The following is a 26,902-nucleotide window of genomic DNA, read 5'->3' as shown; positions in this document are numbered from 1 at the left end:
CCTCGCACATGTAACAGATGAGAATCATCCAGAGTGTTCTACATACACTATGCTAGAAAAATCCATGATCTGAAGCAATATGTGGTGACGCCAAGTAGAATATTTAACCTGCAGTCCAATTCTACGATTAACAGCTAATTGACTGGGACTGTCAATTAAAGGGAGAAGAGTTCATCCTTTTTAGATGTGACTTTTTTTTATAAAGGCAATGCTGGAAATATCAGGGCTGCTCAACAATATCCCACTAGTCAAGTGACCACGGTTAAAAGTGTAAACCTACTGACTACTCGAAGCATAAAAACGCTTCGGCTAGGAGGAACTTTCCCTCAGGATCGCAGGACATTCGATCCTTTGGTTCAAAGCCTATTCAAGATGAGCCATTGATGGGAAACAGAAATGTCGCAACCATCATTTCCTTACCTTCTCCTACAGTTCAAAACCCTCTTAGAGGAATATACCTGAGAGCTATTGAGCATACAGGTGGTAAGAAAACTATAGCTCATCGAGTTCCAGGGAAGGCTGCTTTATGTTCACGAGAAGGACTCAAGATATCATTGTGTCATTCTGAACTTGTCGCCACTCAACAAGTTCATAAAAAACAGCAAGTTTTGAATGTTAATCCTTCTGAACATATGGACCTTGTTCCAATTAGGGGTGTTCGTAGTCTTCTCAGACCTGAAAGGTGTCCTTCGGAACCTTAGTGTCAACCAACCCCCTTCGTCCTATCTAGAATTCATGTTACAGAGAGTAACATTCATCCTAAGAAAGATACGTGTCGGACTCACAGTCCTAAGTATCTTGAAAGGATTGACGAACTTAGTCACGGCAAGGTCAAGCCTAGAAATAGTTCAGGTATTAATATACCTGATCGAGAGGCTGTAATGAGCAGCACCCTAAGTGTCCGGCCAATGTGCATTCAAAGAGATGACCTGGTTCCCGGGACATCACGGATGCAAGATAAGCTTCTAAAAGTCTCAACTTTCTCCAGTTGAGGGGTTTCGATGTTTAAAAAACCATCGAAGTCTCAGTCACATCAACTCTCCTCTCCTTTGGAAATATAAAAGGAGCTCGCGAGGTCTGTCAAGAGATTCATGAAATCAGTCAGATTTCCAAAACGCCAAAAGGAAAAACCGCTAAACTTTCCCCAGTTTGCTATAGTGACAGACCTGGTGCTAAGGGCACAACGGAAAGATGCGTTAAGAGCTTGGAGAAAACACGCATCGAATGCTTGAAGTGATAAAAAAAGACTGAGATCAGTCCCTCTTTACTCACTTCTCTAACAGAAATTAGAGCACGAAAGTCCCAAGACTCTGCTGGTCCTTTCATGGTGGGGGAAGCCCCCTCCACACAGATCAGACTCCCTACGACTGATCTGGGACTCCGAAGCGATAATAAGACGTCACATTCGAACGTCTCGTACAGTCTTGGTGAAGTTACACATCTCTCTCTTTAAGGGATGGCACCTACCAGCAGTTCATTTACAACTGATCCACGGTGTGACTGTGGATACCCTATTTCGATCCAAACCGATAGAGTTGGAATGGTCCATGGACGCAGACATATTTCCTTCCAGATTTGAACAAGTCCCGGAACTGCAATTCGACTTTTTCATCACTAGCGTCTTCAAGAAACTACCTTGCTATATAGCCCCATACGAGGATCCTCTAGTTGGGCTGATAGACTAGATGAGGCTGGTCCTAGGTTTGATCCTAGGTATATTTCTGAAGGTTCAGAAATTACCTGCCTCCGTTTAACCAAAGAGAACCCAAACCCTTCATTTCATGATTTTCTTGCTCTAGCGGTTAGAAAAAGGTTTGGGATCTCAGAAGGCAATATAGAATTCTTAGAAGAATACAAGGCCAATTCAACTAGAAGACAATATTAGTCTTCCTGGAAAAAATGGGTAGCGTTTGTCAAAGCAAAAGGACACAAAGAAATTTCAATAAACTTCTGTCTGTCCTTCTTTGTCCACCTTCATAGCTAAGGTCTGACTGCAAATACGATAAATACATGCAAGTCAGCCTTGACTAGGCCTCTCCTTTATGCCTTTCAAGTGGATCCGGCAAATGAAATCTTTAATGAGATTTCAAAGGCATGTGCTAAGCTAAAGACCGCAGTACCACTAAAGCCCATCTTTTGGTCTTTGGACAAGGTCTTACATTATGCCTCATCTGTGAACAATGAAGATTGTTCTCTTAAGGATCTAACCCAAAAGGTTATTTTTCTTTTTGCTATTGTCTGTGGGGCTAGAGTTAGTGAAATAATGGCCCTATCCAAAGATGAGGATCAAATTCAGTTCACGGAAATGGGAGAACTGAATCTCTTTCCTGATCCATCCTTTCTCGCTAAAAAGGAGCTACCCACTAAGAGGTGGGATCCTGGAGAATCTGCCTTCTGAAGGAAGATATCTCTCTATGTCCTGTAGAGTGTCTAAAGGTCTATCTTCGTAGAACTTCAGACTTCAGGGGAGGACAGCTCTTTTATGGAGAAACTTGTGGATCAAATTTAACCCTAAAATAACTAAGGGTGAAGCTCACCTACTTTATTCATAGAGCGGATCCGTACAGTACTCCCGCAGGTCATGATCCGAGAAAGATTGCTTCATCACTGAACTTCTTTCAGTATATGGACTTTGAGCGCCTTCGTTCATACACTGGATGGAAATCATCCAGAGTATTTTACAAACACTATGCAAAAAAAGTGCATGAACTGAAACACTTCGTAGCGGTGGCAGGTAGTGTATTAAAACCTGCCCCCTAATTACTGTGGTAAACAGTTTATGGTTTTGGACCTCATATTGTCTATGCTAGACAAATCCATGATCTGAAGCAATATGTGGTGACGCCAAGTAGAATATTTAACCTGCCGTCCAATTCTACGATGAACAGCTATTTGACTGGGACTGTCAATTAAAGGGAGAAGAGGTCATCCTTCTTAGATGAGACTTCTTTTGATAAAGGAAATGCTGGAAATATCAGGGCTGCTCAACAATATCCCACTATTCCAGTGACCTAGGTGCTACAGGCAGATGGTTAAAAGTCTAAGCCTACTGACTACTCGAAGCAAAAAGACGCTTCGGCTAGGAGGAACTTTCCCTCAGGATCGCAGGACCTTCAATCCTTTGGTTCAAAGCCTTTTCAAGATGAGCCATTGATGGGAAACAGAAATGTCGCTACCATCATTTCCTTACCTTCTCCTACAGTTCAAAACCCTCCTGGAGGAGTATACCTGAGAGCTATAGAGCATACAGGTGGTAAGAAAACTATAGCTCATCGAGTTCCAGGGAAGGCTGCTTTATGTTCACGAGAGGGACTCAAGATATCAATGTGTCATTCTGAACTTGTCGCCACTCAACAAGTTCATAAAAAAAAGCAAGTTCTGAATGTTAATCCTTCTGAACATATGGACCTTGTTCCAATTAGGGGTGTTTGTAGTCTTGTCAGATCTGAAAGGTGTCCTTCGGAACCTTCGTGTCAACCAACCCCCTTCCTCCTATCTAGAATTCATGTTACAGAGAGTAACATTCATCCTAAGAAAGGTACGCGTCGAACTCACAGTCCTAAGTATCTTCAAAGGATTGACGAACTTAGTCACGTCAAGGTCAAGCCTAGAAATAGTTCAGGTATTAATATACCTGATCGAGAGGCTGGAATGGGTAGCACCCGAAGTGTCCGGCCAATGTGCATTCAAAGAGATGACCCGGTTCCCGGGACATCACGGATGCAAGATAAGCTACTAGAAGTCTCAACTTTCTCCAGTTCAGGGGTTTCGATGTTTAAAAAAACATCGAAGTCTCAGTCACATCAACTCTCCTCTTCTTTGGAAATATAAAAGGAGCTCGCGAGGTCTGTCAAGAGACTCAGGTAATCAGTCAGATTTCCAAAACGCCAACAGGAAAAAGCGCTAAACTTTCCCCAGTTTGCTATAGTGACAGACCTGGTGCTAAGGGCACACCAGAAAGATGCGTTAAGAGCTTGGAGAAAACACGCATCGAACGCTTGAAGAGATAAAAAGAGACTGAGATTGGTCCCTCTTCAATCGCTTCTCTAACAGAAATTAGAGCATGAAAGTCCCAAGACTCTGCTGGTCCTTTCATGGTGGGAGAAGCCCCCTCCACACAGATCAGACTCCCTACGCCTGATCTGGGACACCGAAGCGATAATAAGACGTCACATTCGTACCTTTCATACAGTCTTGGTGAAGTTACCCATCTCTCTCTTAACCCTGGAACGGTACGGTGGGTCGTCTGCGACCCCGAGCGTCAAAACAAAAGAGGTTTTTCTCACGTGACTCACCCCCGTGACTGAATTTGGGGGTGATCGACCTGCAGTCGGTGTCTCGCCTACACGCTCTAGTAGTGTCCAGATTGGCTCGCTGTATCTGTACTCCTTCCCCGATTTTTGAGACTCGTCGGGGTCGAGCGCGACCGAGTTTACCCTTCTAAGGTACGTTGCATAATTATCAAAGTTATTACGTATTATGAAATTGCCGTAGAATGGTGCAACTTGTATAGGTTATCAGTTGTGGAAAGTCTTGCTGGATGGTTTGGCTAACATGTGCATGATTTTTTTTTAGTTGAAATGTCGTTCATCACCACGAGGACCATTTTACCAGGAGTGCCCCTTTTTCATTTTTTTTCATTTTTTGGCAAAGTCATTTTTCCGTAAGAAATTGCCAAATAGTGTCGCAAAACTTTTGCTTTTTTAGTGTTGGAAAGTGTGTCTAGATGATCTGGCTACCCATGCGTGACTTTGTTTTCGTCAGATACGCCGTAGATATTGGTATGTGGGGTATTTTCCTGCGGTTGCCAATTTCTGTTTTTTTTTCAATATTTGTAAAAATTTACTACGTAGTAAGGAATTGCCGTATATTATTGATTTTTTTTTCATGTTTATTTGTTAGAAAGTGTGCCTTGATGGTTGGGCTAACAAGTGCATGACTTTTTTTTATCTGAGATGCAGTATATTAGAATGTTGGCCATTTTTCCGCGAGTGCCCCTTTTTCAGTTTTTTTCGTTTCTTGGCTAAGTCATTTTTCCGTGAGAAATTGGCAAATAGTATCGCAAAACTTTTATTTTTATAGCATTAGAAAGTGTGTATAGATGATCTGGCTACCCATGCATGACTTTGTTTTTGCCAGATACGCCATAGATATTGGTATATGGCGTATTTTCCTGGGGTTGCCAATTTCTGTTTTTTTTCAATATTTGTAAAAATTTACTACGTAGTAAGGAATTTCCATATATTATTGTTTTTTTTTCATGTTTATTTGTTAGAAAGTGTGCCTTGATGGTTGGGCTAACACGTGCATGTCTTTTTTTTTTATCTGATATGCCGTATATTAGAATGTTGGCCATTTTTCCGCGAGTGCCCCTTTTTATTTGTTTTGCATTTTTTTGCTTAGTCATCTTACCGTAAGGAATTGGCAAGTAGTGTCGCAAAACTTATATTTTTATAGTGTTGGAAAGTGTTTCTAGATGATCTGGCTACCCATGCCTATCTTTTTTTTAGCCAGATATGGCGTATATATAGGTATGAGTTCGATTTTCCTGTGATTGCCATTTTTTCGTTTTTTCCCATTTCTTTCAAAATTACTACGTACTAAGGAACTATCACAGAGTAATGATTCATTTAGATATTTATTTATCGGAAAATGTGCCTTGATGGTTTGCCTAGCACGTGGCTGAAATTTTTTTTTTCTGAAATGCCCACCATTAGCTCATTGCCATTTTTCATCGAGTGCCCCTTTTTATTGTTTTGCATTTTTTTTGCTTAGTCATGTTACCGTAAGGAATTGGCAAGTAGTGTCGCAAAACTTATATTTTTATAGTGTTGTAAAGTGTTTCTAGATGATCTGGCTACCCATGCCTATATTTTTTTTAGCCAGATATGGCGTATATATAGGTATGTGTTCGATTTTCCTGTGATTGCCATTTTTTCGTTTTTTCCCATTTCTTTCAAAATTACTACGTACTAAGGAACTATCACAGAGTAATGATTCATTTAGATGTTTATTTGTCGGAAAATGTGCTTGATGGTTTGCGTAGCACGTGGCTGAAATTTTTTTTTTCTGAAATGCCCACCATTAGCTCGTTGCCATTTTTCATCGAGTGCCCCTTTTTATTTGTTTTGCATTTTTTTTTGCATAGTCATGTTACCGTAAGGAATTGGCAAGTAGTGTCGCAAAACTTATATTTTTATAGTGTTGGAAAGTGTTTCTAGATGATCTGGCTACCCATGCCTATCTTTTTTTTTTTAGCCAGATATGGCGTATATATAGGTATGTGTTCGATTTTCCTGTGATTGCCATTTTTTTTTCCCATTTCTTTCAAAATTACTACGTACTAAGGAACTATCACAGAGTAATGATTCATTTAGATGTTTATTTGTCGGAAAATGTGCCTTGATGGCTTGCCTAGCACGTGGCTGAATTTTTTTTTTTCTGAAATGCCCACCATTAGCTCATTGCCATTTTTCATCGAGTGCCCCTTTTTATTTGTTTTGCATTTTTTTGCTTAGTCATGTTACTGTAAGGAATTGGCAAGTAGTGTCACATAACTTATATTTTTATAGTGTTGGAAAGTGTTTTTAGATGATCTGGCTACCCATGCCTATCTTTATTTTTAGCCAGATATGACGTATATACGTATAGGTATGTGTTCGATTTTCCTGCGATTGTCACTTTTTCGTTTTTTCCCATTTCTTTCAAAATTACCACGTACTAAGGAACTATCACAGAGTAATGATTCATTTAGATGTTTATTTGTCGGAAAATTTTGTTTACTCCTTTTTTGATTGAATATCATCAAATTTTTTTAGCTAAAATATTATATTGTTTTACATTTTTTTTTTTCGATTTTATTTCCCTTCAAAAAAATTTTTTTGGGTCAGAATTCTAATTTTATAGTCGTAAAATAATCGACAATCATCCAGCAACCCACCATACAATAATTAGATTAGTAAATAACACCTTGAAATTGACATACCCATTCTACATTTCTGGTGGCGGACTAGGGAGTCTGAGTCAGTGTGGTTGGCGGCAATTTTGTGGACATATCCGAAGCGTAAGTTGCCCTATCTATATATATTCTTGTTCCCTATAGAATTTGTGATATTTTGGTATATTTTTACCTGCATAAATATCATATTATATATTAAATATATGTATTTTTTTACGAAATTTCTAAGTACTCAAAAAATGACCTTTAGATATGGCCCCTGATATAAATGTAATTTACAAAATAATGAAGATTTTTTTACATATTTCTATTTTAGGATAAGACCTGTTTATTCCCTAAAAAAAATTAGCCACTTCCTATTTCATTTGGGTACCCAAAAAAATTCATGAAATTTGGAGACATATTTTTGGCCAAAAAAGGTTACTCTTTTTTTCTCATTTCAGATCTTCACCTCCATGGGTCCGACTTCATCCAAAATACATCAAGATATGTCCTAAACATTCAAGAATCAATTCCTAAAAGGATTTGTGTATATATGTATAAACTTTTTTTTATGAATTTTTATGTAAGGTCTTTTATTTATAATAAATAGTTTTTCTGCAGATGAGTAGTATTTATCTTTACAGTAGTTTTAAGCTTTAATTGAATTTTTTTGGCAAAAAAAAAGGAGGTTACTGCAAAAACAGATTTTTCAAGAATTTTTTTTTGCGTCGGGATCGGGCGCGACCGAGTATACCTTTAAAGCGGTGTCCCAGGAGCGTACCTATCCAGGGTTAAAGGGATGGCACCTACCAGCAGTTCATTTACAACTGATCCACAATGTGACGGTGGATACTCTATTTCGATCCAAACCGATAGAGTTGGAATGGTCCTTGGACGCAGCCATATTCCCTCCCAAATGGGAGCAAGTCCCGGAACTGCAATTCGACCTCTTCATCACGACCGTCTTCAATAAACTACTTCGCTATATAGCCCCATACAAGGATCCTCTAGTTGGACTGATAGACTAGATGAGGCTGGTCCTAGCTCTGATCCTAGGTATATTTCCGAAGGTTCAACAATTACCTACCTTCGTTTTATCACAGAGAACCCAAACCCTTCATTTCATGATTTTCTTGCTCTAGCGGTTAGAGAAAGGTTTGGTATCTGAAAAAACAATATAAAATTCTTAGAAGAATACAAGGCCAAGTCAACTAGAAGACAATATTAATCTTCCTGGAAAATTGGGTTGCGTTTGTCAAAGCAAAAGGACCGAAAGAAATTTCACTGAACTTCTTTTTTTCCTTCTTTGTCCACCTTCATAGCTAAGGTCTGGCTGCCAATACGATAAATATGTGCAAGTCAGCCTTGACTGGGCCTCTCCTTTATGCCTTTCAAGTGGATCTGGCAAAAGAAATCTTTAATAAGATTCCGAAGGCATGTGCTAGGCTAAAGACCGCAGTACCACCAAAGCCCATCTTTTGGTCTTTGGACAAGGTCATACATTATGCCTCATCTGTGAACAATGAAGATTGTTCTCTTAAGGATCTAACCCAAAAGGTTATTTTTTCTTTTTGCTATTGTCTGTGGGGCAAGAGTTAGTGAAATAGTGGGCCTATCCAAAGATGAGGGTCACATTCAGTTCACGGAAATGGGAAAACTGAATCTCTTTCCAGATCCATCCTTTCTCGCTAAAAACAAGCTACCTACTAAGAGGTGGGGTCCTGGAGAATCTGATCTCTGAAGGAAGATGTCTCTCTATGTCCTGTAGAGTGTCTAAAGGTCTATCTTCGTAAAACTTCAGACTTCAGGGGAGGACAGCTCTTTTATGGAGAAACTTCTGGATCAAATTTATCCCTAAAAAAACTAAGGGTGAAGCTCACCTACTATATTCGTAGAGCGGATAGGGACAGTACTCCCGCAGGTCATGATCCGAGAAAGATTGCTTCATCACTGAACTTCTTTCAGTATATGGACTTTGAGCGCTTTCCTTCATACACTGGATGGAAATCATCCGGAGTGTTTTACAAACACTATGCAAAGACAATGCATGAACTGAAACACGTCGTAGTGGCGGCAGGTAGTGTATCAAAACCGGCCCCCTAATTACTGCGGTAAACAGTTTATGGTTTGGGACCTCATATTTTCTACGCTAGACAAATCCATGATCTGAAGCAATATGTGGTGACGCCAAGTAGAATATTTAACATGCCGTCCAATTCTACGATGAACAGCTAATTGACTGGGACTGTCAAATGAAGGGAGAAGAGGTCATCCTTCTTAGATGTGACTTCTTTTGATAAAGGAAATGCTGGAAATATCAGGGCTGCTCAACAATATCCCACTACTCCAGTGACCACGGTGCTAGAGGCAGATGGTTAAAAGTCTAAGCCAACTGACTACTCAAAGCTTAAAGACGCTTCGGCTAGTAGGAACTTTCCCTCAGGATCGCAGGACCTTCGTTCCTTTGGTTCAAAGCCTATTCAAGATGAGCCATTGATGGGAAACAGAAATGTCCATACCATCATTTCCTTACCTTCTCCTACAGTTCAAAACCCTCCTGGAGGAGTATACCTGAGAGCTATAGAGCATACAGGTGGTAAGAAAACTATAGCTCATCGAGTTCCAGGGAAGTCTGCTTTGTGTTCACGAGAAGGACTCAAGATATCAATGTGTCATTCTGAACTAGTCGCCACTCAACAAGTTCATAAAAAACAGCAAACTCTGAATGTTAATCCTTCTGAACATATGGACCTAGTTCCAATTAGGGGTGTTCGTAGTCTTTTCAGACCTGAAAAGTGTCCTTCTGAACCTTCGTGTCAACCAACCCCCTTCCACTTATCCAGAATTCATGTTACAGAGAGTAACATTCATTCTGAGAAAGATACGTGTCGTACTCACAGTCCTAAGTATCTTCAAATGATTGACGAACTTAGTCACGTCAAGGTCAAGCCTAGAAATAGTTCAGGTATTAATATTCGTGATCGAGAGGCTGGAATGAGCAGCACCCTAAGTGTCCGGCCAATGTTCATTCAAAGAGATGACCCGGTTAACGGGACATCACGTATGCAAGATAAGCTTCTAGAAGTCTCAACTTTCTCCAGTTCTGGGGTCTCGATGTTTAAAAAACCAACGAAGTGTCAGTCACATCAACTCTCCTCTCCTTTGGAAATATAAAAGGAGCTTGCGAGGTCTCTCAAGAGACTCAGGTAATCAGTCAGATTTCCAAAACGCCAACAGAAAAAAGCGCTAAACTTTCCACAGTTCGCTATAGTGAAAAACCTGGTGCTAAGGGCACACCGGAAAGACGCGTTAAGAGCTTGGAGAAAACACGCATCGAACGCTTGAAGAGATAAAAAAGACTGAGATCGGTCCCTCTTTAATCGCTTCTCTAACAGAAATTAGAGCACAAAAGTCCCAAGACTCTGCTGGTCCTTTCATGGTGGGGGAAGCGACCCTCCACACAGATCAGACTCCCTACGACTGATCTGGGACACCGAAGCGATAATAAGACGTCACATTCGAACGTCTCATACAGTCTTGGTGAAGTTACCAATCCCTCTCTTAAAGGGATGGCACCTACCAGCAATTCATTTACAACTGATCCACGATGTGACGGTGGATACTCTATTTCGATCCAAACCGATAGAGTTGGAATGGTCCATGGACGCAGACATATTCCCTCCCAGATGGGAACAAGTCCCGGAACTGCAATTCGACCTCTTCCTCACGAGCGTCTTCAAGAAACTACCACGCTATATAGCCCCATACGAGGATCCTCTAGTTGTGCTGATAGACTAGATGAGGCTAGTCTTAGCTCTGATCCTAGGTATATTTCCGAAGGCTCATAAATTACCTGCCTTCGTTTTATCACAGAGGACCCAAACCCTTCATTTCAGGATTTTCTTGCTCTAGCAGTTAGAAAAAGGTTTGGAATCTCAAAAGGCAATATACAATTCTTAGAAGAATACAAGGCCAAGTCAACTAGAAGACAATATTAGTCTTCCTGGAAAAAGGGGGTGGCGTTTTTCAAAGCAAAAGGAATGAATGAAATTTAAATGAACTTCTGTCTGTCCTTCTTTGTCCACCTTCATAGCTAAGGTCTGGCCGCCAATACGATAAATAAGTGCAAGTCAGCCTTGACTAGGCCTCTCTTTTATGCTTTTCAAGTGGATCTGGCGAATGAAATCTATAATAAGATTACGAAGGCATGTGCTAGGCTAAAGACCGCAGTACCACCAAAGCCCATCTCTTGGTCTTTGGACAAGGTGTTACATTATGCCTCATCTGTGAACAATGAAGACTGTTCTCTTAAGGATCTAACCCAAAAGGTTATTTTTCTTTTTGCTATCGCCTGTGGGGCTAGAGTTAGTGAAATAGTGTCCCTATCCAGAGATGAGGGTCACATTCAGTTCACGGAAATGGGAGAACTGAATCTCTTTCCTGATCCATCCTTTCTCGCTAAAAATGAGCTACCCACTAAGAGGTGGGGTCCTGGAGAATCTGGCCTCTGAAGGAAGATGTCTCTCTATGTCATGTAGAGTGTCTAAATGTCTATCTTCGTAGAACTTCAGACTTCAGTTGAGGACAGCTCTTTTATGGAGAAACTTCTGGATCAAATTTATCCCTAAAACAACTAAGGGTGAAGCTCACCTACATTATTCGTTGAGCGGATCCGTAGAGTACTCCCGCAGGTCATGATCCAAGAAAGATTGCTTCATCACGGAACATTTTTCAGTATATGGACTTTGAGCGCCTTCGTTCATACACTGGATGGAAATTATCCAGAGTGTTTTACAAACACTATGCAAAACAAGTGCATGAACTGAAACACTTCGTAGTGGCGGCAGGTAGTGTATTGAAACCTGCCCCCAAATTACTGTGGTAAACAGTTTATGGTTTGGGACCTCACATGTCCTCGCACATATAACTCATGAGAATCATCCGGAGTTTTCTACATACACTATGCTAGACGAATCCATGATCTGAAGCAATATGTGGTGACGCCAAATAGAATATTTAACCTTCCGTCCAATTCTACGATGAACAGCTAATTGACTGGGACTGTCAATTAAAGGGAGAAGAGGTCATCCTTCTTAGATGTGACTTCTTTTGATAAAGGAAATGCTGGAAATATCAGGGCTGCTCAACAATATCCCACTATTCCAGTGACCATGGTGCTACAGGCAGATTGTTAAATTTCTAAGCCTACTGACTACTCGAAGCATAAAGATGCTTTGGTCCGGAGGAACTTCCCCTCAGGATCGCAGGTACTTTGATCCTTTGGTTCAAAGACTATTCAAGATGAGCCATTGATGGGAAACAGAAATGTCGCTACCATCATTTCCTCACCTTCTCCAACAGTTCAAAACCCTCCTTGAGGAATATACCTGAGAGCTATAGAGCATACAGGTGGTAAGAAAACTATAGCTCATCGAGTTCCAGGGAAGGCTGCTTTGTGTTCACGAGCAGGACTCAAGATATCAATGAGTCATTCTGAACTTGTCGCCACTCAAGAAGTTTATAAAAAACAGCAAGTTCTAAATGTTAATCCTTCTGAACATATGGACCTTGTTCCAATTAGGGGTTTTCTTAGTCTTGTCAGACCTGGAAGGTGTCTTTCGGAGCCTTCGTGTCAACCAACCCCCTTCCTCCGATCTAGAATTCAGGTTACAGAGAGTAACATTCATCCTAAGAAAGATACGTGTCGGACTCACAGTCCTAAGTATCTTTAAAGAATTAACAAACTTAGTCACGTCAAGGTCGAGCATAGAAATAGTTCAGGTATTAATATACCTGATCGAGAGGCTGGAATGGGTAGCACCCAAAGTGTCCGGCCAATGTGCATTCAAAGAGATGACCCAGTTCCCGGGAAATCACGGATGCAAGATAAGCTTCTAGAAGTCTCAACTTTCTCCAGTTCAGGGGTTTCGATTTTTAACAAAACATCGAAGTCTCAGTCACATCAACTCTCCTCTCCTTTGGAAATATAAAAGGAGCTCGCGAGGTCTGTCAAGAGACTCAGGTAATCAGTCAGATTTCCAAAACGCCAACAGGAAAAAGCGCTAAACTTTCCCCAGTTCGCTATAGTGACAGACCTGGTGCTAAGGGCACACCAGAAAGATGCGTTAAGAGCTTGGGGAAAACACGCATCGTACACTTGAAGAGATAAAAAAAGACTGAGATTGGTCCCCCTTTATTCGCTTCTCTAACAGGAATTAGAGCACGAAAGTCCCAAGACTTTGCTGGTCCTTTCATGGTAGGGGAAGCCCCCTCCACACAGATCAGACTCCCTACGACTGATCTGGAACACAGAAGTGATAATAAGACGTCACATTCGAACGTCTCATACAGTCTTGGTGAATTTACCCATCCCTCTCTTAAAGGGATGGCACATACCAGCAGTTCGTTTACAACTGATCCACGATGTGATGGTGGATACTCTATTTCGATCCAAACCGATAGAGTTGGAATGGTCCATGGACGCAGACATATTCCATCCCAGATGGGAAAGAGTCCCGGAACTGCAATTCGACCTCTTCATCACGAGCGTCTTCAAGATACTACCTCGCTATATAGCCCCATACCAGGATCCTCTAGTTGGGCTGATAGACTAGATGAGGCTGGTCCTAGCTCTGATCCTAGGTATATTTCCGAAGGTTCAGAAATTACCTGCCTTCGTTTTATCACAGAGAACCAAAACCCTTCATTTCATGATTTTCTTGCTCTAGCGGTTAGAAAAAGGTTTGGGATCTCAAAAGGCAATATAGAATTCTTAGAAGAATACAAGGCCAAGTCAACTAGAAGACAATATTAGTCTTCCTGGAAAAAGTGGGTTGCGTTTGTCAAAGCAAAACGACCAAAGAAATTTCAATGAACTTCTGTTTTTCCTTCTTTTTCCACCTTCATAGCTAAGGTCTGTGCGCTAATACGATAAATACGTGCAAGTCAGCCTTGACTAGGCCTCTCCTTTATGCCTTTCAAGTGGATCTGGCAAATGAAATCTTTAATAAGATTCCGAAGGCATGTGCAAGGCTAAAGACCGCAGTACCACCAAAGCCCATCTCTTGGTCTTTGGACAAAGTCTTACATTATGCCTCATATTTGAACAATGAAGATTTTTCTCTTAAGTATCTATCCCAAAAGGTTATTTTTCTTTTTGCTATCGCCTGTGGGGCTAGAGTTAGTTAAATAGTGGCCCTATCAAGAGATGAGTGTCACATTCAGTTCACGGAAATGGGAGAACTGCATCTCTTTCCTGATCCATCCTTTCTCGCTAAAAATAAGCTACCCACTAAGAGGTGGGGTCCTGGAGAATCTGCCCTCTGAAGGAAGATGTATCTCTATGTCCTGTAGAGTGTCTAAAGGTCTGAATGTTAATACTTCTGAACATATGGACCTTGTTCCAATTAGGGGTGTTCGTAGTCTTGTCAGACCTGAAAGGTATCCTTCGGAACCTTCGTGTCAACCAACCCCCTTCCTCCTATCTAGAATTCAGGTTACAGAGAGTAACATTCATCCTAAGAAAGATTCGTGTCGGACTCACAGTCCTGAGTATCTTCAAAGGATTGACGAACTTAGTCACGTCAAGGTCAAGCACTCGAAGTGTCCGGCTCATGTGAATTCAAAGAGATGACCCGGTTCCCGGGATATCACGGATGCAAGATTAGCTTCTAGAAATCTCGACTTTCTCCAGCTCAGTGGTTTCGATGTTTAAAAAACCATCGAAGCCCTCAATCACATCAACTCTTCTCTCCTTTGGAAATATAAGAGGAGCTCGGGAGGTCTGTCAAGAGACTCAGGTAATTAGTCAGATTTCCAAAACGCCAACAGGAAAAAGCGCTAAACTTTCCCCAGTTCTCTATAGTGACAGACCTGGTGCTAAGGGCACACCGGAAAGATGAGTTAAGAGCTTGGAGAAAACACGCATCGAACGCTTGAAGAGATAAAAACAGATGAAGATCGGTCCCTCTTTAATCACTTCTCTAACAGAAATTAGAGCACGAAAGTCCTAAGACTCTGCTGGTCCTTTCATGGTGGGAGAAGCCCCCTCCACACAGATCAGACTCCCTACGACTGATCTGGGACACAGAAGCGATAATAAGACGTCACATTCGAACGTCTCATACAGTTTTGGTGAAGTTACCCATTCCTTTCTTAAATGGATGGCACCTACCAGCAGTTCATTTACAACTGATCCGCGATATGACGGTGGATACTCTATTTCGATCCAAACCGATAGAGTTGGAATGGTCCATGGACGCAAACATATTCCCTCCCAGATGGGAACAAGTCCTGGAACTGCAATTAGACCTCTTCATCACGAGCGTCTTCAAGAAACTACCTCGCTATATAGCTCCATACGAGGATCCTCTAGTTGGGCTGATAGACTAGATGAGGCTGGTCCTAGCTCTGATCCTAGGTATATTTCCGAAGGTTCAGAAATTACCTGCCTTCGTTGTATCAGAGAACCCAAACCCTTCATTTCATGATTTTCTTGCTCTAGCGGTTAGAAAAAGGTTTGGGATCTCAAAAGGCAATATAGAATTCTTTGAACAATACGAGGCCAAGTCAACTAGAGGACAATATTAGTCTTCCTGGAAAAAGTGGGTTGCTTTTGTCAAAGCAAAAGGACCGAAAGAAATTTCAATGAACTTCTGTCTGTCCTTCTTTGTCCACCTTCATAGCTAAGGTCTGGCCACCAATACGATAAATACGTGCAAGTCAGCCTTGACTAGGCCTCTCCCTTATGCCTTTCAAGTGGATCTGGAAAATTAAATCTTCAATAAGATTGCGAAGGCATGTGCAAGGCTAAAGACCGCAGTACCACCAAAGCCCATCTCTTGGTCTTTGGACAAAGTCTTACATTATGCCTCATATGTGAACAATGAAGATTTTTCTTTTAAGGATCTATCCCAAAAGCTTATTTTTTTTTTGCTATCGCCTGTGGGGCTAGAGTTAGTTAAATAGTGGCCCTATCCAGAGATGAGGGTCACATTCAGTTCACGGAAATGGGAGAACTGAATCTCTTTCCTGATCCACCCTTTCTTGCTAAAAACGAGCTACCCACTAAGAGGTGGGGTCCTGGAGAATCTGCCCTCTGAAGGAAGATGTCTCTCTATGTCCTGTAGAGTGTCAAAAGGTCTATCTTCATAGAACTTCAGACTTCACGGGAGGACAGCTCTTTTATGGAGAAACTTCTGCATAAAATTCATCCCCAAGACAACTAAGGGCGAAGTTCACCTACTTTATTCGTAGAGTGGATCCGGACAGTACTCCCGCAGGTCATGATCCGAGAAAGATTGCTTCATCACTGAACTTCTTTCAGTATATGGACTTTGAGCGCCTTCGTTCATACACTGGATGGTAATCATCTAGAGTCTTTTACAAACACTATGCAAAACAAGTGCATGAACTGAAACACTTCGTAGTGGCGGCAGGTAGTGAATTAAACCCTGCCCCCAAATTACTGTGGTAAACAGTTTATTTTTAGGGACCTCACATGTCCTCGCATATGTAACGGATGATAATCATCCGGAGTGTTCTACATACACTATGCTAGACAAATCCATTATCTGAAGCGATATATGGTGACGCCAAGTAGAATATTTAACCAGCCGTCTAATACTGCGATGAACAGCTAATTGACTGGGACTGTCAATTAAAGGGAGAAGAAGTAATCCTTCTTAGGTTTGACTTCTTTTGATAAAGGAAATGCTGGAAATATCTGAGCTGCTCAACAATATCCTACTATTCCAATGATCACTGTGCTACAGGCAGATTGTCAAAAGTCTAAGCCTACTGACTACTTGAAGCATAAAGACGCTTTGGCTAGGAGGAACTTTCCTTCAGGATCGCAGGACCTTCAATCCTCCGGTCCAAAGCCTATTCAAGATGAGCCATTGATGGGAAACAGAAATGTCGATACCATCATTTCCTTACCTTCTCCTACAGTTCAAAACCCTCCTGGAGGAGTATACCTGAGAACTATAGAGCATACAGGTGGTAAAAAAATTTTAGCTCATCGAGTTCCAGGGAAGGCTGCTTTGTGTTCACGAGAAGGACTCAAGATATCAATGAGTCATTCTGAACTTGTCGCCACTCAACAAGTTCATAAAAAACAGCCAGTTCTGAATGTTAATCCTTCTGAACATACTGACCTTGATCCAATTAGGGGTGTTCGTAGTCTTGTCTGACCTGAAAGGTGTCCTTCGGAACCTTCCAGTCAACCAACCTCCTTCCTCCTATCTAGAATTCATGTTACATAGAGTAATATTCATCCTAACAAAAATATCTTCAAAGGATTGACGAACTTAGTCACGTCAAGGTCAATCCTAGAAATAGTTCAGGTATTAATATACCTGATCGAGAGGCTGGATGTGGGCAGCACCTGAAGTGTCCGGCCAAAGAGCATTGAAAGAGATGACCCGGTGCCCGGGACACCACGGACGCAAGATAAGCTTCTAGAAGTCTCGACTTTCTCCAGCTTAGGGGTTCCGAAGTTTAAAAAACCATCGAAGCCCTCAGTCACATCAACTCTCCTCTCCTTTGGAAATATAAAAGGAGCTCGCGGAGTCTGTCAAGAGACTCAGGCAATCAGTCAGATTTCCAAAACATCAACAGGGAAAAGCGCTAAACATTCCACAGTTCGCTATAATAACAGACCTGGTGCTAAGGGCACACCGGAAGGATGCGTTAAGAGCTTGGAGAAAACACGCATCGAACACTTGAAGAGATAAAAAAAGACTGATATCGGTCCCTCTTTAATCGCTTCTCTAACAGAAATTAGAGCACGAAAGTCCCAAGACTCTGCTGGTCCTTTTATGGTGGGGGAAGCCCCCTCCACACAGATCAGACTCCTTACGACGGATCTGGGACACTGAAGCGATAATATGACGTCACATTAGAACGTTTCATACAGTCTTGGTGAAGTTACCCATCCCTCTCTTGAAGGGATGGCACCTACCAGCAGTTCATTTACAACTGATCCATAATGTGACGGTGGATACTCTATTTCGATCCAAACCGGAACTGCAACTTGACCTCTTCATCACATGCGTCTTCAAGAAACTACCTCGCTATGTAGCCCCATACGAGGATCCTCTAGTTGGGCTGATAGACTAGATGAGGCTGGTCCCAGCACTGATCCTAGGTATATTTCCGAAGGTTCAGAAATTACCTGCCTTCGATATATCACATAGAACCCAAACCCTTCATTTCATGATTTTCTTGCTCTAGCGGTTAGAAAAAGGTTTGGGATCTCAAAAAGCAATATAGAATTTTTAGAAGAATACAAGTTCAAGACAACTAGAGGACAATATTAGTCTCCCTGAAAAAAGTGGGTTGTGTTTGTTAAAGTAAAAGGAACGAAAGAAATTTCAATGAATTTCTGTTTGTCCTTTTTCCACCTTCATAGCTAAAGTCTGGCCGCTAGTACAATAAATACGTGCAAGTCCGCCTTGACTAGGCCTCTCCTTTATGCCTTTCAAGTGGATCTGGCGAATGAAATCTTTAATAAGATTCCAAAGGTATGTGCTAGGCTAAAGACCGCAGTACTACCAAAGCCCATCTCTTGGTCTTTGGACAAGGTCTAACATTATGCCTCATCTGTGAACAAGGAAGATTGTTTTCTTAAAGATCTAACCCAAAAGGTTATTTTTCTTTTTGCTCTCGCCTGTGTGGCTAGAGTTTGTGAAATAGTGGCCCTATCCAGATATGTGGGTCACATTCAGTTCACGGAAATGGGAGAACGGAATCTCTTTCCTGATCCATTCTTTCTCGCTAAATACGAGCTACCCACTAAGAGGTGGGGTCCTGGAGAATCTGCCCTCTGAAGGAAGATGTCTCTCTATGTCCTGTAGAGTGTCCAAAGGTCTATCTTCGTAGAACTTCAGACTTCAGGGGAGGACAGCTCTTTTATGGAGAAACTTCTGGATCCAATTTATCCCTAAAAAAACTAAGGTTGAAGCTCACCTACTTTATTCGTAGAGCGGATCCGGACAGTACTCCCACAGGTCATTATCCGAGAAAGACTGTTTCATCACTGAACTTCTTTCAGTATATGGACTTTGAGCACCTTCATTCATACACTGGATGGAAATCATCCAGAGTGTTTTACAGACACTATGCAAAACAAGTGCATGAACTGAAACACTTCGTAGCAGCGGCAGGTAGTGTATTAAAACCTGCACCCAAATTACTGTGGTAAACAGTTTATTGTTTGGGTCCTCACATGTCCTCACACATGTAACAGATAAGAATCATCCGGAGTGTTCTACATACACTATGCTAGACAAATCCATGATCTGAAGCAATATGTGGTGACGCCAAGTAGAATATTTAACCAGCCGTCTAATTCTACGATGAACAGCTAACTGACTGGGACTGTCTATTAAAGGGAGAAGAGGTCATCCTTCTTAGGTGTGACTTCTTTTGATAAAGTAAATGCTGGAAATATCCGGGCTGCTCAACAATATACCAATATTCCAGTGACCACGGTGCTACAGGCAGATGGTCAAAAGTGTAAGCCTACTGACTACTCGAAGCATAAAGATTTTTTGGTTCGGAGGAACTTTCCCTCAGGATCGCAGGACCTTCGATCCTTTGGTTCAAAGCCTATTCAAGATGAGCCATTGATGGAAAACATAAATGTCGCTACCATCATTTCCTTACCTTCTCCTACAGTTCAAAACCCTCCTGGAGGAGTATACTTAGAGCTATAGAGCATACAGGTGGTAAGAAAACTATGGCTCATCGAGTTGCAGGGAAGGCTGCTTTGTGTTCACTAGAAGGACTCAAGATATCAATGAGTCATTCTGAACTTGTTGCCACTCATCAAGTTCATATAAAAGAGCAAGTTCTGATTGTTAATCCTTCTGAAAATATAGACCTTGTTCTAATTAGGGGTGTTCGCAGTCTTTTCAGACCTGAAAGGTGTCCTTCGGAACCTTCCAGTCAACCACCCTCCTTCCTAAGTCCTAAGTATCTTCAAAGGATTGACGAACTTAGTCACTTCAAGGTCAAGCCTAGAAATAGTTCAGGTATTAATATACCTGATCGAGAGGCTGGAGTGGGAAGCAACCGAAGTGTCCGGCTCATGTGCATTCAAAGAGATGACCCGGTTCCCAGGACATCACAGATGCAAGATTAGCTTCTAGAAGTCTCGACTTTCTCCAGCTCAGGGGTTTCTATGTTTAAAAAACCATCGAAGCCCTCAGTCACATCAACTCTCCTCTCCTTTGGAAATATAAAAGGAGCTCGCGAGGTCTGACAAGAGAATCAGGTAATCAGTCAGATTTCCAAAATGCCAACTTGGAAAAGCGCTAAACTGTCCCCAGTTCGCTATAGTGACATACCTGGTGCAAGGGCACACATCGAGTTCCAGGGAAGGCTGCTTTGTGTTCACGAGAAGGACTCAAGATATCAATGAGTCATCTGAACTTGTCGCCACTCAACAATTTCATAAAAAACAGCCAGTTCTGAATGTTAATCCTTCTGAACATATGGACCTTGTTCCAATTAGGGGTGTTCGTATTCTTGTCAGACCTGAAAGGTGTCCTTCGGAACCTTCCAGTCAACCACCCTCCTTCCTCCTATCTAGAATTCATGTTACAGAGAGTAACATTCATCCTAACAAAAATATGCGTGTCGGATGTGGTAATATATGTTCAATGTAGTTTTACATTTATGCTCTCTTGTACGTTGTGTTTCTCTGCCTGCATTTACCAGCTTATTATGTTGCTATTTGTGTGTCTTCACGCACATTATTGCTTGTGGATGTCCCTGTGTTGTCTGGCCCTTGCTTTGATGTTTTTTTTTTTTATTGTGCATGTAAAGTAGTGCGTGTTGTAATAGTGGCTATTTGTATTGTTTCAGGAGGCGACTCCAGTTTTTGTGTGCAATAGAACCTATAACCCATGACAGGTTTTTCATCTTTACAACAATTTATTGCACACAAAATAAAAATTTGAGAGGCCATGGAACGGTTTTTACGTCCACAACGCTTCGAGGCTGACCCGGATTCTGCCACCGCTGCTAAGGAGTGGACGCACTGGCAGAGGACATTCAACAACTTCTACCAAGCAGTACAGAAGACATCTCCCAGTGCAGACAAACTAATCCTACTCACCAACTACGTTGCTCCTCGAGTGTACGACTACATAGCAGACTGTGACACTTATGTTAAGGCTGAGAAAGCACTGACATCACTGTATGTAAAACCTAGATATGGGGTATTTGCTAGGCATGTCCTGGCCACACGTAGGCAGGGGTCAGGTGAGTCTCTAGACCAGTTTTTCCAAGCTCTGAAGCTCCTAGCAAAAGACTGTAAGTTCAAAGCAGTGTCGGCAGAGCAGGCGTGTGATAACTATGTTAGAGATGCATTCATCAATGGACTTTCTTCTGGTGCCATTCGTCAAAGACTACTCGAAAATATGACTCTTAACTTGCAAACTGCTTATGAACAGGCACGCACTTTAGAGATGGCTCAGAAACATTCTGCTTCTCATACTACTGTTGAGCCAATTACTGCTGCTGTACCTCAGCCACAAAGTCAGTCAGGTGATTCAAAGTGTTTAGAAAGTAGTGATGAAACTGCTCATCTTGCCGCCACTACTGGCGCCAATCAGTGTTTTTTCTGTGGTTTGAAACGGCACCCTCGGTTCAAATGTCCTGCTAGGGATGCTTTATGTCTAAATTGTAAGAAACTATGACATTATGCAAAAGTCTGTAGGTCAGAGAAACTGGTAGGGGATACCTCTGCTAGTAAAACTAAATATTCGGCAGCAACACTACCTACTGTGTCTGGGGCTGCGCCTAGCAGTCTTAGTAAATCTTTGAGTTCTTTGAAAGTTAATGGTCTCCCTGTTAATGCACTTATTAATACAGGAAGCTCGGAAAATTTTGTGAGTCAGAAGATTGCTAAAGAAAACAACTTAATCATACTTCCTGACGACGGGCACGTCTCCATGGCTGATGCGTCTCTCTCGTCCAAAGTCTTAGGTCTTTGTTGTGTGGATGTGGAGCTGCAAGGACAAATTTATCCTAGTGTAAAACTCAAAGTGCTGCCAGCCCTGTGTAGTGATGTAATTTTGGGGCATGAATTCTTGAAGAATCATTCTGCTCTAGAAATGGCTTTTGGAGGAGCACGCCCACCACTCAAGATATGTGGGCTGGCAGCAGTGAAGTTGGTTTCGCCCGCACTCTTCAGCAATCTGACAGCAGACTGCAGATCCATTGCTGCAAAGTCGAGACATTACTCTCAGGCTGATAAAGATTTTGTCAAAACTGAAATTGGTAGAATGCTACAAGAAGGAATAATAACACCCAGCCAGTCTCCATGGAGGGCCCAGGTGCTAATCCCTGCAGGGCACAATCACAGGAAGAGAATGGTGATTGATTATTCACAAACTATAAACAGGTTTGCTGAGCTGGATGCTTACCCTTTGCCTCGGATCGATGAAACAGTGAACAATGTCTCGAGATATAAAGTGTTTAGCACCTTGGACCTGAAGAGCGCCTACCACCAAGTGCCAATAAGAGAAGACGAAAAGTTGTACACTGCTTTTGAGGTGAGTGGAAAGCTGTATGAGTTCAATCGAATCCCATTTGGTGTGAAGAACGGAGTGGCTGCTTTCCAACGAGTTGTGGATCAGATCCTTGCAAAAGAAAAGGTGGAAAGGGCATTTGCTTATGTGGACAATGTGACTGAATGAATCTCTCGTATGGCTGAGTAGCTTTCACCAGATGGCCATCATCAGGCTTAAAGAACTGAGGTTTGACAGTAGAGCAGATTGGACAAGAAGCAGTAACCTTCTTTACATCCTCAACAGAATAAGCCAGGTTCCGAACTCGGATGAAATGCACCATCCTTGACACTCCAGGATGACATAGACTTTCATGCAGTTGTTTGAGTTTGTCTGTAGCTACAGCACCACAGACACGCGAGAGAGCATCTGCAGGAATATTTTCCGTACCTGGACGATACACTATATCATAGTGGTAGCATGACAGTTCAATGCGCCACCTGGCTATCTTGTTGTTCTTGATTTTGCTTGAAGATCTTGTGTCGAACATGAATGTTACACTTCGCTGGTCAGTAATCAGCTTGAAGTGATGACCAATTAGGTAATGATTCCACTTTCTGAGGGCCTCAACTATGGCATAAGCTTCTTTCTCTACTGAAGAATGCCTTCGTTCACTGTCAGAGAGTGCGCGAGAGAAGAACGCTACAGGACGTCCATTCTGAGTGAGAGTAGCGGCAATGGCATGGTCTGAGGCATCTGTTTCGACTGTGAAAGGGGATGTAGGATCAATGGATTGCACCACGGACTTCGCAATTTCATTCTTCAATTTCTCAAAAGTCAGAGAAGCTTCAAAAGGCAATGGGAATCTCGTGGAGTGTAAAAGAGGCCTGACTTTCTCAGAGAAGTTGGGTATCCATCGTGAGTAATGAGCAAGCAACCCCAACGTTCTCCGAAGAGAGGCAGTATCCTTGGGAAGGGGTAGACTCAAGAGAGGCTGCAGTCGTTCTGGATCAGATCTGATCTCTCCGTCCTTTAAAGAGTATCCCAGAAGGTTTATAGACTGTGTCCTGAAATCAGACTTGTCATGATTAAATGTGAGGTTGTAATCCCTCGCCACTTTCAAGAAATGATTTAGGTTTTTGTCATGCTCCTCTTCTGTCTCTCCACATATATATATATATATATATATATATATATATATATATATATATATATATATATATATATATATATATATATATATATATATATATATATATATATATATATATTGCCTTGGTCTTAAATTCCCTAACCAAATTCACTACATGTTTCACTTAAGGCCAAGATATCGTAACTATATTTCATAAATTCACTCTCCACTTGATTTAACTTCCCAACCTGATTCATGGTTCTAGCAATCCAATTACCAAATTTCAATTTTTCTTCAGTATTTATAAACCGAGAGATTCTTAACACACTTTTACGCCCGTTTCTGGGAGCCATTTTTTCATCTTCTTTTTCCATGACTGACTAAATCCATAGAGGATTCATTGGCTAAATATATCAAAGGATAGCCAGCTCCTTGTGATGCGCAATGATCATCTAACTAAGGCAAGTAACCCCTACCTGTCCGTACTGATTCTAGAAAGATCAACCACCAGTAATCAGGAGTGAAAGTCGAAGAGACCGTTTGTACATCGGCTTAAAGCTAACCTGTCACCCTGCTGCCAGTAACTCCATCGAAATTAAGGAGACATATCCTCCACACTCAAAGTTTTCATTGCTCCAACAAGGTACTCAACTGCTTATACGAATATAACCCGTGGCAAACGTTGATTACTATGATATACCACCTATGATGGTATAGATATACCGCCTAGCACGGTATAGATATTACGCATAGCACGGTATATATATACCGCCTATCACGATATATATATATATATATATATATATATATATATATATATATATATATATATATATATATATATATATATATATATATATATATAATATATGTATACATACATATATATATATATATATATATATATATATATATATATATATATATATATATATATATATATATATATATATATATATATTATATGTATATATATATATATATATATATATATATATATATATATATATATATATATATATATATATATATATATATATATATATATATATATATATATATATATATATGCCCCCTGTGGCCGTGGGGGCATATAAAAATTAGAATAGCGCCAATGTTATCCCTGTGTGTCGTAAGATGCGACTAAAAGGTACGGGACGAGGGGCTGGGAACCCCCTCTCCTGTATCTACATCCTGTGAGACATCAGCAGAGAGATGGAGCTGGGGGGAGAGTGACTGCTCCCCGCACTCTAGGTTTGGGGTGTTTGAATGTGCGTGGATGTAGTACGATAGAGAGTAAAAGATGTGAAATTGGAAGTATGTTTAGGAATAGAAGGATGGATGTATTGGCCTTGTGTGAGACGAAGATAAAAGGAAAGGGTGAAGTGATGTTTGGTGAAATGTCTGGTAGAGTGTCTGGGATTGAAAGGGGAAGAGCGAGAGAGGGTGTGGCTTTGTTGCTGAGTGAATGGATGACAGGTAAAGTAGTGGAATGGAAAGAGATATCATCTAGGTTAATATGGGTAAGGGTTAGGTTGGGTAGGGAATGTTGGGCGTTTGTCAGTGCGTATGGGCCAGGTAGTGAGAAAAGTGAAGAAGAGCGGAATGAGTTCTGGAATGAATTAATTAGGTGTGTAGAAGGACTGGGTATAAGGAATTATGTAGTTGTCATGGGTGATTCAAATGCTAGAGTGGGCGCTGGAGAGGTAGTAGGTGTCATTGGGAAGTATGGCATACCAGGTGAAAATGAGAGTGGTGAGAGACTGGTAGATATGTGTGTTGAGCAAGAGATGGTGATAAGTAATAGCTTTTTCAAAAAGAAAGATAAAAATAAGTATACATGGGTAAGAGTGGCAAATGGAAGAGTAGTAGAAAGGGCATTAATGGATTATGTGTTGATAACTAAAAGAATGTTGGGAAGATTGAAAGACGTGCACGCGTTTAGGGGTATGGCTAACGGTATGTCTGATCATTTTTTGGTGGAAGGAAAATTAGTTGTAGCAAAAGAGTGGGGGAATAGAGTAGGTGAATGTAAAAGGGAGCTAGTGAGGGTTGAAGAGCTAATAAAACCGGGATTAAAAGTAAATATCAGGAAAGGTTGAAAATGACATATGACGAAAAAGTAAGAGAAACTGGTGAATTAGAGGAGGAGTGGAAGTTAGTAAAAGAAAATTTTGTTGGGATTGCAAGTGATGTGTGTGGCCAAAAGGTTCTTGGAGGCAGCATGAGGAAGGGCAGTGAATGGTGGAATGAAGGAGTGAAGGTAAAAGTGGAAGAGAAAAAGAGGGCTTTTGAAGAATGGCTGCAAAGTAATAGTGTAGAGAAGTATGAAAAATATAAAGAGAAAAATGTGAAAGTAAAGCCCAAGGTACGTGAGGCAAAGAGGACAGCTGACCTGAGGTGGGGTCAGGGATTGGGTCATTCATATGAAGAGAATAAGAAGAAGTTTTGGAAAGAAGTGAAGAGAGTAAGGAAGGCTGGCTCAAGAATTGAAGAGACAGTGAAAGATGGAAATGGGAGGTTGTTGACAGGAGAGGAGGCAAGGAAAAGATGGGCGGAATATTTTGAAAGTTTACTGAATGTTGAGGATAATAGGGAAGCAGATATAATTGCTGCTGCAGGTGTTGAGGTGCCAGTGATGGGAGATGAGAATGAGAGAGAGATTACAATAGATGAAGTGAGGAGAGCACTAGATGAAGTGAGAGTAGGGAAAACATCTGGTATGGATGGTGTGAGAGCTGAGATGTTGAAGGAAGGGGGTGTGACTGTACTTGAATGGTTGGTGAGATTGTTTAATATGTGTTTTGTGTTGTCAATGGTACCAGTAGATTGGGTTTGTGCATGTATTGTACCAATATATAAGGGTAAGGGAAATGTACATGAGTGTTGTAATTTAAGAGGTATTAGTTTATTAAGCGTAGTTGGAAAAGTGTATGGTAGAGTAATGATTAATAGGATCAAGGATAAAACAGAGAGTGCAATCTTAGAAATGCAGGGTGGTTTTAGAAGAGGTAGCGGTTGTATGAATCAGATTTTTACAGTAAGGCAGATATGCGAGAAATATTAAGCAAAAGGTAAGGAGGTGTATGTTGTGTTTATGGATCTGGAGAAAGCGTATGATAGAGTTGATAGGGAAGCAATGTGGAATGTGATGAGGTTATATGGACTTAGTGGAAAGTTGATGCGAGCAGTGAAAAGTTTCTACAAAGGTAGAAAAACATGTGTTAGGATAGGAAATGAAGTGAGTGATTGGTTTCCGGTGAGGGTGGGGCTGAGACAGGGATGTGTGATGTCACCGTGGTTATTTAA

Source organism: Palaemon carinicauda, chromosome 23, assembly GCF_036898095.1.
Source record: "Palaemon carinicauda isolate YSFRI2023 chromosome 23, ASM3689809v2, whole genome shotgun sequence".
NCBI classification, from domain to species: Eukaryota; Metazoa; Arthropoda; class Malacostraca; order Decapoda; family Palaemonidae; genus Palaemon; species Palaemon carinicauda.
The sequence above is the reverse complement of the archived record's forward strand: the minus strand, read 5'-3'. Positions refer to the sequence as shown.